Here is a 13,218-nt window from a genome sequence, read left to right as displayed (position 1 = left end):
CGTAGCCTGGAGAAAACGTCTCTGACCCAATGAGCCTCCTTTTATGATAAAGCAGATTTCTTCCAGGAGCACATGGAAATTTGCTCCATTAAGGCTGAGATCTTTTTATCTTGCAAGTTATTATGTAAAATTACATTACATAGCCTGTTCCAATGCTGTAAATCCTATTTAGTCCAATATGTTCAGGATTCCTCTTGCACAATAGGAGAATTTGCACTTCTTCTGAAAGCTCCAACTTTGTCTCCAGCATCCAGCTGTTCTCTCCAGAATCCACTAGAATAAACCGAACTGGCCTACTCCTGTTCCTGTGAATGAGTGATCCATCTGGATTAGGTTCCCTGGAGACTGATGGAAGCTGCTAGTATTGCTTCATGCAAATGCAAACTAGATTAAATTTGGAAAATAGATTTTGGGTTACGGTATGTGTAATTTGAAAAATTACATGCGTGACATGCATTGGAAGGAAAAGCAAACTTTGGATTAGGAGTTCTTAAAACCCTCCTTCATTTGGTTGGTTGACCTATCACTTAGTTGATGGTTGGCTAACTAATGGAGATAGAAACCTGACATTTTGCTGTTTCTATGTTTAAAAATACTGTATAAATGCAAGTTGTTGTTGTATTAAGCGTAGTTTCTCTATATGTGTGAAAGGGGAAACACATCTATTCCACAACATTCTGCATGGCAGCAGGTAATAGCATATCTTTTGGGAGTAAGAGCTAGCCTTCCATGAATGAGAACAAAGTAATGGAAGGCAAGAAGAATTATTGCTGGAAGTTCTACTTACAACATAATCAGACACAGCTAGAACACCAAACGTACCTCAGAAGATTAGATTGCAAGAAGGTTTAACTGATTTTGATGCATGAGAGCTGTGAAGCTGCAGGCACAAAGGCACTCCACTGCACACATTGTAGTCACTTAGGACCATAACCTGGGAAGCTACCAAGACCATGAGAAGCATTGCCATCCACCAGATCTTACCATATGTCTATTCCGTCAACAATAAAAGGATGTCCTGCAATTTATGAAGTTACACAGTACTTGTTTCAAGAGTTGAGAAGCCTCATGAACAAAGTAAACATGGGATATTTGCCATCTGAACAAGTTGCACTGGGTGATATGAGTCTCACTTTCTGCTCTCAATAAAAGGTATTAGTGATTTGTACAGATAATTTTAGTAACTGCCAAATTCTACATGACTCTTTTCCACTCTTCTCTCCACCCATCCCCTCCACCCAAACTCTCATCTACCTAAAGAACCTGGGAAATGAAACAAATAGTGATTTTAAAGATGAATGATTTTCAGGTGATAAAATGTTTCTGTCATGAATCTACACAGTGGTTTCTTTACAGCTGTCATCTAGTCTTATGCTCTTGTCAGCTTTCATATTCTTCATGTTCCTCTTGTTCAAAAATTATCTAAATTCCCTTTCATGGTCTCTTATGTCGCTGATAGTTCCATTTCCTAACCACCCCATAAGAACTAGGAGCAGGAGTAGGCCATCAGTGTTTTTCTTTTTTTTAATAAACATTTTATTGAGGCATTTTTTGGTATTATAACAACACAATAAACAATGTACATGAAACTATAAACATAGTGCAAAGGCCGTCTCCCTCCCTTACAGGTCCCATCTTTATTAACCCCTTACTCTTAAGCTAAGCTACACCCCCCCCCCCCCCTCTTCTGACGATTAATTTTCCGCGAAGAAGTCGACGAATGGTTGCCACCTCTGGGTGAACCCTCTCAAGGCGAACTTGATTTTCTCCAAACAGAGAAAGCTCGCCATGTCTGATAGCCAGGCCACCGACTTCGGGGGCTTTGAGTTCCTCCAAGCTAATAGTATCCGTCTCCGGGTTACCAGGGAAGCAAAGGCCCCTTTCTCCTCCTGGATTCCTGGGACTTCCGACGCCCAGAAAATCGCCACCTCTGGACTCAGCGCCACCCTTGTTTTTAACACCGTGGACATGACATCTGCAAACCCCTGCCAAAATCCCCTAAGCTTCGGACATGCCGAGAACATGTGGATATGGTTCGCTGGTCCTCACGCACATTTTGCGCACCTGCCTTCCACCCCAAAGAATCTGCTCATCCGGCCCACTTTCATGTGAGCCCGGTGGTTCAGTGTTTTTCTAACCTGACACTCTTTTTATAATTTAAAATTTGTGCCTTATGCCAGCTGGTGAAAACACTTTGTCACTATTTCCATTCTCACATCTCTCAGTACTTTTGAAGAGTTCCATCAAATCTAAAAAAAAGCATGTCTTCATATTTTATAGCATCTGAGTGAGCCAATGCTGCAATTTCCCATTGCTTCTGTATTCTTCCTCTAATGGACCCCCAAGTTAAATCACAATTATTCAATTGCTGCATAGCTAACTTCCAACACACCAAGTTTGATTTTAATTTCACTGAATTGCATATAATAGAAAATCATGAAAACAACAGATTCCATTGGTTTCTTTCTTATTCTTATTACTTATGCTATCACCATTTCCGATCTGTATATTTAAAAAAAAATGTAGTGTACCCAATTCATTTTTTCCAATTTAAGGGGCAATTTAGCATGGCCAATCCACCTAACCTGCACTTCTTTGGTCGTGGGGGTGAAACCCACGCAGACATGGGGAGAATGTGCAAACTCAACACGGACAGTGACCCAGGGCTGGGATTCGAACCCGGGTCCTCAGCGCCGCAGTCCCAGTGCTAACCACTGTGCCACATGCCACCCAGTGATCTGTATATCTGATCCCTGAAATCCACTGAAAGTCTGTTTCCCTGCTTACCATTCTTACCATTTAATTTCTTACCATTTACAATATATTTCATTCCAAAATTAAATTATTTTTTTAAACTGCATTTGTGTAGATTCTATAGACATTAACCGTCAACAGCACAATTTAACTATATCTCTAATTTGGCGTTATGAGCAAATGTTATTGCTTTTAGAAGCCCTAAATTGGAATTATTCATTTACGTAGTAAATAAGAGCATCCGATGACGGGCTTGTGTGAACCACTTGCCACATTTTTCCAGCCTTTGAAATGTCCTCATATCCCCCCAAAAAAACTTAAGGTGGCCATGGGCACCGTGGTTCCATGTGCTATTATATCCACCTTCGATTCTGTATGTGATTTATTTTCCAGTGCACTTTTAAAAATTCATATGAAGGACATCTAATGCATTGCCGTTATCTTTCCTTTGTTATTTTTACGAATTTTGTAAGGTTTGCCAAGGATGACCTGTGTTTTAGAAACCCAGGCTGACCTTGATTGATCAGTGTTTCTTCATGTGCTTAGTAATTTCATCCTAGTGTAGATTCTAGGAAGATTAACTGATGGAAAATTAATTTTCTGATTTGCCCTCTTTCAAAGTGGAGAATTAACATATGTCACCCTCCTATCGAAGCATTTTCAGTTACAGAACATTGAAATGTTATAGTGGTCATTTTCATTTTTATTTTTGGTTTCCTCCCAGGATCTTCAGATGTAAACAGTTTGGTGCCCATGAATTGTCATCTTAAGTTTGAATGATTTTCTAAAATATAATTTGTCTTAATCTGTAATAATCTGCATGTAGGTGTTGGGATCACTAGCTGCTTATTGGAATGAAGATGGATAGAGCATTAAACAAGAAATCCTTGGAGCTTGTAACAAAGCCGATATAATAGTTATGGAGGATTTTAATTTTCATGTAGACTGGACCAATCAAATTAGTCAATTAAAATGCGTTTATGGGATGTTTATGTCATAGTTTCCTGAAACAATATTATGGAACCAACCAGGAAAAAAAGTATTTTAGATCTAGTATTGTGCTATGATGTAGGGTTAATTAGTAATGTCATAGTAAAAGATACACTGGGAAATATTGATCATAATACAATTGAATTCCACATTAAGTTTGCAAACAATGTACTACAATTACAAAGAATCTTAAACTTAAGTCAATTACATAGGTATGAGGAAGAGCTACCTAAGATTGATTGGGTAAATAGATTAAAAGGTATGGAGGGAAATAAACAATGGGACACACTTAAAGGAACAGTTCAAAATGTTCAACAAAAGTACATTAATTTGTTAATACAGAACTGAGTATTGCTGAAAGAAGGCATACTGTTGTGATAGGTCTATATTTTTATATTTGTGTTTTTGTATATATACTGTGTAGATAAGGGCAAGCTATGTTGTCTGTATGTGTCCAGGGTTAACCAAAGTTGAGATTGTTGAAGTCCTATTCTCTGAAATCTATGGGATGAAGGACTAAAGGTGTTAGAATCTTGCAAAGATCTTTTGGTGACTCCTGGTTTGCAAGGAAACAGATCTGAAATTTACATTTGGGGATATGTTTTGAAATTGATTTGTAGCTTGTTGCCTTTCATAGGTGTCTCAAAGATGATGAAGATAATTTTTAAAATAAAAATAATAATAGTTATTATTACTGGGGCTAGTTTAGCACAGTGGGCTAAACAGCTGGCTTGTAATGCAGAACAAGGCAGCAGTACGGGTTCAATTTCCGTACCAGCCTCCCCGAGCAGGCGTCGGAATGTGGCGTCTAGGGGCTTTTCACAGTAACTTCACTGAAGCCTTCTTGTGACAAGAAGCAATTATTATTATATTTCCTGGATTTTATAGCCAAGAACCCATATGTTGCCAAAAATAGAGTTTTATCGTGTACCTTTAATAAAGCATTTTGGGGGTTATTTTGTAAGAACTATTTCTAACTGTGTATCTTTTATTTTGTGTGTTTACGTTTTATCTTCTGTTTCTTTCAATATACATTTTAGTTTAAATTTCACGAGTCCTTTATTTCATTCAGTAATTTTCCCTGTTTCTACAATACAGAAAAAACGTGATGATCAGCCGAGACCGATTTCAATCCGAGATCTGTCTTGCTCAGCATTAACGTCAGAGCTTTTTGTCTTGCCCTCAATGGAACAATTTGGGAGAATACCAGACTGTAAAAAGAACAACAATGTATACTTCAAGAGAAGAGTGCTGATTGGTTGGCAAATGGGCTATGGTAGAGGCATTGCAATAGAGAATGCACTAGTGTTGTACCTTTAAAATCTCTGATGCGTTCAACCCGTTTACTTACTCAAAAGTTTTACTTGGGTGCCCTTATTTGTGAGGTGAACAAAGAACAAATTAGGTTCACCGTTTAATGCAATTTTATTCACAATTCTATTACTCAAGAAAATTTGACTTAGACTCACAGCTGAGCTTTGGCTTTTACCCGCAATTCGTAAAGGAGGTTGGCAGGCTACGATCACTCAATTTTGATGTCTTCTCTGGGTTCGAAACCCAGGGTCCTTTTTTCTTGCAATGGTTGCGCCTGGGGAACTCCCAGGTTATCGCTCAAGATCTGTTTGTTGCTGCATTCTTTATACTGGGAAGCTTGGATTGAGTCATATGTATGCGCCCACTACTGGCCATTTTCCGAGTCAGAACCCAACTTGTTAGTGAAAAGGATAGGATACTCCTCTTTATCCATGATGGTTCAATCAAGACCCATTGTCCTCTGAAACTCCCATTGTCTGACCAGCCATCAGCTCATTAATGAATCTGATGGATTTTGTCTGTTCTTCGTCCTGCTGCAAAGTTGGTCACTGGAGTCTGGAAGTTTGTTACATATTCATAGACTTGGAGTGGGTAATCACAAAATCCACATATCGATAACAGGTTTATGCCTTGACGTGGGTGCTGTTGCAGGTGGCCAGCATTGATTTCAGCCAGGGTCTCATGAGATAGTTTCTGTTCCTGCCCTATGTGTACCTTCTCCGCCTGTTTTCAGTACCACACTAGTTAACTGTCAACTGACAAGTTATCTGCCGAGCTTTGTTTAATTTCAAACCAGGAAGGTTGAATACTTGTGTGCTAGAAGCTACATATATTAATACATAGGTCTCGCCCTTTGCAGATGAAAGGAACATTTTTCAACTAAACCAAATAGGTGTCAGCCATTCCCTGGTTCGTCCCCCAGGGCAATGCCTTGGCAATCGGAGTCAACCTGTTTGGTTTGAATTTAAACAAAGCTAGGCAGATAACTGTTAGTTATCAGTTAACCGTGCTTTCTCCATTGCAACATCTCTACAACTGAAAGTGCACTTGCCAATCAATCAGCACTTCCTTCCAATGCAGCATAAATTGTTGTTCCCGTTACAATTTGGTGTTATAATGAACTGTTCTGATCAACACCAAGTTAAAGCCCAACAGGTTTATTTGAAATCACAAACTTTCGGAGTGGTGATCCTTCATCAGGTGAAGTGGAGGCAGGCTCACAATCTCAGCATATATAGGAGAGACACAATTGCAAGATAATTACAGATTGGAATGTGAAATTGAAATGTGGAATGGGAATCTTGCAGTTGTGTCTCTTCTATATACACTGCGATTGTGAACCTGCCTCCACTTCACCCGATGAAGGAGCAGTGCTCCGAAAGCTTGTGAATTCAAATAAACCTGGTGTTGTGAGACTTCTTACTGTGCCCACCCCAGTCCAGTGCTGACATCGCCACATCATATTCTGATCAATGCAAGACCATAAGCTTTGACAGTAGATGTGTTTTTCAGTACAAAAATACATTTTTATTGAAAAACAAAAACTCAGCAAGAAAGATCCCCCCTTGGCTTACTAAGGAGGTTAAAGATAGTGATAGATTAATAGAAGAGACTGATGATGAAGAGTAGTAAGATTGAGGACTGGGAGTGTTTTAGAAACCAGTAAAGAACATAACATAAGAACTAGGAGCAGGAGTACGCCATCTGGCCCCTCGAGCCTGCTCTGCTATTCAATGAGATCATGGCTGATCTATTGTGGACTCAGCTCCGCTTTCCCACCCGAACACCATAACCCTTTATTCTTTTATTCTTCAAAAAACTATCTATCTTTATTTTGAAAACATTCAATGAAAGAGCCTCAACTGTTTCACTGGGCAGTGAATTCCATAGAATCACAATCCTTTGGGTGAAGTTCCTCCTAAACTCCGTCCTAAATCTACTTCCCCTTGTTTTGAGGCTATGCCCCCAAGTTCTGCTTTCACTCGCCAGTGGAAACAACCTCCCCGCATCAATCCTAAGTATTCCTTCATAATTTTATATGTTTCTATAAGATCCCCCCGCATCCTTCCAAGTCGCAGTCTACTCAACCTCTCCTCGTAATCCCACCCCCTCAATCCTGGGATTAACCGAATGAATCTCCTCTGCACACCCTCCAGCGCCAGTACGTCGTTTCGCAGGTAAGTAGACCAAAACTGAACACAATACTCCAGTTGTGACCACAAAGAACAAAGAAAGTACAGCACAGGAACAGGCCCTTCAGCCCTCCAAGCCTGTGCCGACCATGCTGCCTCCAAACTAAAATCTTCTGCACTTCCGGGGTCCATCTCCCTCTATTCCCATCCTATTCATGTATTTGTCGAGATGCCCCTTAAACGTCACTATCGTCCCTGCTTCCACCACCTCCTCCGGCAGAGAGTTCCAGGCACCCACTACCCTCTGTGTAAAAAGTTTTTTCCTTGTACACCTCCTTTAAATCTTGCCCCTCACACCTTACAACCTATGCCCCCTAGTAATTGACCCCTCTACCCTGGGAAAAAGCCTCTGACTATCCACTCTGTCTATGCCCCTCATCATTTTGTAGACCTCTATCAGGTCGCCCCTGAACCTCCGTCGTTTCAGTGAGAACAAACCAAGTTTATTCAACCTCTCCTCATAGCTAATGCCCTTCATACCAGGCAGCATCCTGGTAAATCTCTTCTGCACCCTCTCCAAAGCCTCCACATCCTTCTGGTAGTGTGGCGATCAGAATTGAACACCGATGCCTCACTAACACCTTTATACAGTTGCAGTATAACCTCCCTAGTCTTAAACTCTAGCAATGAAAGACACAACTTCATTCGCCTTCTTAATCACCTGTTGCACCTGTAAACCAACTTTTTGCGACTCATGCACTAGCACACCCAGGTCTCTCTGCACAGCGGCATGTTTTAATATTTTATCATTTAAATAATAATCCCGTTTGCTGTTATTCCTACCAAAATGGATAACCTCACATTTGTCAACGTTGTATTCAATCTGCCAGACCCTAGCCCATTCACTTAAACTACCCAAATCCCTCTGCAGGCTTCCAGTATCCTCTGCACTTTTTGCTTTACCACTCATCTTAGTGTCGTCTGCACACTTGGACACATTGCCCCTTGGTCCCCAACTCCAAATCATCTATGTAAATTGTGAACAATTGTGGGCCCAACACTGATCCCTGAGGGACACCACTAGCTGCTGATTGCCAATCAGAGAAACACCCATTAATCCCCACTCTTTGCTTTCTATTAATTAACCAATCCTCTATCCATCCTACTACTTTCACCCTTAACGCCATGCATCATTATCTTATGCAGCAATCTTTTGTGTGGCACCTTGTCAAAAGCTTTCTGGAAATCCAGATATACCACATCCATTGGCTCCCTGTTGTCTGCCGCGCTGGTAATGCCCTCAACAAATTCCACTTCATATTAGAAGATATAAGTTGAATGCCAGAAGTAGAGGGTAACATAGTGGCTCTAAGACTGAGGAAATTGGGGAATTTGATACGGTGCCGCACAAAAATGTTTTTGCACAAAATAAGGGCTCAAAGTATTGGGGTAATAACACAGATAGAGGTTTGGTTAATGGATGAGAAGCAGAGCATTGGAACAATAGGGCATTTTCAAGTTGGTCGACTGTGACTAATATTGTACCTCCAGGATCAGTGCTGGAATCCCAACTATTTACGATCTTTAATGAGTTGGACAAAGAGACAGAGTAATGTCCCTAAGTTTGCTGACAATATAAAGCTAGTCATGGATGCAAGCTGAGAAGAGGAAACAAAGAAGATGCATGGGATTTAGACAGGGTAAGTGAGTGGGCAACAGGGTGGCAGATGAACTATAATGTGGGAAAGTGAGGTTGTTCGCATTGGTTGTAAGAATAGAAAAGCAGAATTTATTTTCGAAAGCTTTTAAACATTGCTTTTCGGGAAGGCTCCTTCGTAGCTACAAGCAACGCAAAAAGGTAAAACAAGCAATTAGGAAAGCAACTGGCATGTTGTCCTTTATTGCGAGGGGATTAAAGTTACAGGGCTTTGGTGAGACCGCACCCAGAATACTTAGTGCAATTCTGATCCCCCATTTATGGAAGAATATACTTGCATTTGAAGCAATACAATGAAGGTCCAATGAAGCAGTACTGCTGGTTTATCACAGGGCTAAAGTGCTGGCTTTTAAAGCAGACCAAGGCAGGCCAGCAGCACGGTTCAATTTCCGTGCCAGCCTCCCTGAACAGGCGCCGGAATGTGACGTCTAGGGGCTTTTCACAGTAACTTCATTTGAAGCCTACTTGTGACAGTAAGCAATTTTCAAGGTCCCTGGAATTGGATTGGATTGTGATGAGAAGCTGAATAAATTGGGTCTATGTTCTCGAGTTTAGAAGACTGAAAGATGGTCTAATTAAACAGTCAAGATTATGAAGTCAGCATTCATATGCCCTATAGGGTGTAAAAGCATAAGGTGGAGAAAGAAAGAGACATGGGATTTCTAATGCATACATCTCTAAAGGTGCATGAGCAATGCCATGAAGCAATAGGCCGAACAAATAGGACAATTGAATGTAACATATGGCACACAATTCTTGTCCCTATATAAGTCCTCGGTTAGGCCTCACTTGAAATACTGTGTCCACCTCACATGAAATACTGTGTCCAACTCACATGAAATACTGTGTCCACCTCACATGGTGGGTGGTATTGAGGCTTTGGAAAGAGTAAAAGGAGGAGGAGCATTAGACTTTTTTCCCCAGTATGATGCTATTACGTTATTAGTTATCAAGATGGGCGTAAACAGTTGGGACTGCACACAGTTAGAGAAGTGTGGGCCTGGCAGTGATCTGATTAAGGATAAAGGGCATAGATTGTGTTCAAGTTAGTAATTTGTTCCAATTTCTGGATGATCAGGGATCACATTTTATGTTGTGTAAGCCTAGTTCTAGGTGAGCTGTCAGGAGGTCCTTTTCTGTACAGGCTACCATTTTGTATGCTGGACACCAATTCACTGAGTTCTTTCAAGCAAGAGCTAGGCATGTTTCTGGTTGACATGAGTGTCACCTGTTACAAAAGATAAATGCTGCAGGGAATTCAGGGTCTGAATTATCTCCTGGGATAATTTTGACTGCTTGGATGTGTTGGAGTAGAATTTCCCAAATCGTTTTTCTCTGAATTGTTTTTGTCTTGTTTTTCATCTCTCCTGTGTTTTGAATGAGGTGGAGAGTGTATGTATTGTGATATGCAAAGTTTCTCAATTGAAACTTAACAAACCACAGTCCTTAAAAGGTAACTGCTACTAGTTGCTCTTCAAACTCTGGTGGTTTTGCAACTTGATTTCCATTTGCTCTGAAAATGGAGACAAAGTACTTCATATTCATGCCATTCCCTCACCTCAGGTTCGCCTCTTATTTATTTGTCACTCTACCTTTACTTTTACCCCTAACGTTTTTTGGAGTGCACAGGCATGGGATTTAATTGCGGGAGATCTTTTAAGTGTTTTTGTGCAACAGTGCTGGTATCTGTGCTTGTGTGTGGCCTGTGTGGAAGCTTTGGGTTGCTGCCTGGTTGGGTGGCTTGGAGGGAACTTATTCCGTAATTTGTCTACAAATGATATCCTCCATTTCAGCAACTTTTAATATACCCATAGTGGGAACAGAGGAATTGCTTGAAAATGGTCACGGTCCATAGTAGTTGCATTATGCAAAAGTAGTAGTTGTTGACTAATCATAGCGATCAATCACCATCAGTTAGTCTGTGACAGATCCAGGCATGACACGGGGAAGCTTTGGAAACCAAAGGTGCAAAGTCCGCTTGTTCCTCCCAAGTCTGTCACACTTGCTATATATTGTTTTCCATTTATTCCTTTTTATTCCTTTTTAAAAAAAATTCCAATTAAGGGGCAAATTAGCATGGCCAATTCACCTACCCAGTACATCTTTGAGTTATGGGGCGAGACCATGCAGACATAGAACATAGAACAGTACAGCACAGAACAGGCCCTTCGGCCCTCGATGTTGTGCCGTGCATTGCCCGAAACCAAGATCAAGCTATAGAACATAGAATGTGAATGTGCAAACTCCACATGGACAGTGACCCGGGGTTTCCATTTATTCTTGTATGTATCCAAAAATATTTCTGAAAGATTTTGCTCGAGTCAAACTGCTCGAGTTAAATGAGAACTTGTAAGCAAATTTAAAGCCCATGAGATTAAAGAGATAGTGGCAGCATAGATACAAAATTGGTTAAGGGACAGACAACAGTCATGGGGAAGGATTGTTTTTCAAACTGGAGGAAAGTATACAGTGGTGTTCCCCAATGATTGATAGCAGGTTACAGCCAACTGAGACCAGGCTATTCCAGATTTGGTAATGTGCAGTGAGACAGGATTAATCAATGACCTCCTAGGTCATATTAATGACTTCATAGTGCCACTAGGTAGCGATCATAATATGATTACATTTTGCATTCTTTGGAGGAGGGAAGAGTGGGTCAAAGACTAATTCTACACTTAATAAGGGCAATTATGAGGGTATGAAGAGAGAGCTGCCTCAAGTGAACTGGAAAATTAAATTAAAGGATAAGTCAGGAGAGATGAAGTGGCAGAGATTTATGGAACTATTGGATTTGTTTAATGTCACGTGTACCGAGGTACAGTGAAAAATATTTTTCTGCGAGCAACTCAGCAGATCTTTAAGTACATGGGAAGAAAAGGGAATAAAAGAAAATACATAATAGGGCAACACAAGATATACAATGTAATTACATAAGCACCGGCATTGGATGAAGCATACAGGGGTGTAGTGTTAATGAGGTCAGACCATAAGAGGGTAATTTAGGAGTCTGGTAACAGCGGGGAAGAAGCTGTTTTTGAGTCTGTTTGTGCGTGTTCTCAGACTTCTGTATCTCCTGCCCGATGGACGAAGTTGGAAGAGTGAGTAAGCCAGGTGGGAGGATTCTTTGATTATGCTGCCTGCTTCCCCTAGGCAGTGGGAGGTGTAGATGGAGTCAATGGATGGGAGACAGGTTCGTGTGATGGACTGGGCTGTGTTCACAACTCTGAAGTTTCTTGCGGTCCTGGGCCGAACAGTTGTCATACCAGGCTGTGATGCAGCCAGATAGGATGCTTTCTATGGTGCATCTGTAAAAGTTGGTAAGAGTTAATGTGGACATGCCGAATTTCCTTAGTTTTCAGAGGAAGTATAGGCGCTGTTGTGCTTTCTTGGTGGTAGCGTTGATATGGGTGGACCAGGACAGATTTTTGGAGATGTGCACCCCTAAGAATTTGAAACTGCTAACCATCTCCACCGTGGCCCCGTTGATGCTGACAGGGGTGTGTACGGTACTTTGCTTCCTGAAGTCAATGGCCAGCTCTTAAGTTTTGCTGGCATTGAGGAAGAGATTGTTGTCGCTGCACCACTCCACTAGGTTCTCTATCTCCCTCCTGTATTCTGACTCGTCGTTATTCTAGATCCGGCCCACTATGGTCGTATCGTCAGCAAACTTGAAGATGGAATTGGAACCAGTCGTTTGTGTACAGGGCGAAGAGTAGGGGGCTAAGTACGCAGCCTTGCAGGGCTCCGGTATTGAGGACTACTGTGGAGGAGATGTTGTTCAAATATTGCATAATGCTCAGCAATCCAGTGAGAAAGAATGCCTTTGGGGAGGAATGCAATCGCAATGGCTAACTAAGGAAGTTAAAGATGGCATTAAACTGAACTAAAATGCATACAATTCCTGGACTGAATATTTAAAAAAGCATTGAATAACTAAAAGATAATGTAGGAGAAATTGGAGTCAGTGAGCTAGAAATATAAATACATAAAGATGGTAAACATTTCTGCAGATATTTAAAAAGGAAAAGAGTAATTATAGTGAGGGTTGATCCTGTAGATAGAGTCAGGGGAATTAATAATTGAAGAAATTACGGACAAATTGAACAGAATATTTTGTACCTGTCTTCCGTCTGCTGACTTCTGGAGGTGGGGTTATCTTGTGAGAAAAGGTTGGACAACTTTAACCTGTACCATTGGAGTTTCAAAGAATGAGAGGTAGTTTTATTGAAACATGACAGAGTGGACGCTGAAAGGATGTTTTCATTTATGGAATCCCTCCTAATTCGTATGTTCATATCAAGAAGAGAGTTG

The 13,218-nt window shown here is 40.9% G+C and overlaps 1 protein-coding gene across 2 annotated transcripts in view; it reads left to right on the top strand.

Annotated features, from left to right (window-relative positions):
* LOC119979297 (metal transporter CNNM2-like) overlaps positions 1-13,218 on the top strand; it is a 231,752-nt gene that overhangs the window by 123,216 nt on the left and 95,318 nt on the right. The window lies entirely within an intron of this gene.

The sequence above is a fragment of the Scyliorhinus canicula genome, chromosome 16 (assembly GCF_902713615.1).
Source record: "Scyliorhinus canicula chromosome 16, sScyCan1.1, whole genome shotgun sequence".
NCBI lineage: Eukaryota > Metazoa > Chordata > Chondrichthyes > Carcharhiniformes > Scyliorhinidae > Scyliorhinus > Scyliorhinus canicula.
This window is presented reverse-complemented; position numbering and strand designations above follow the sequence as displayed.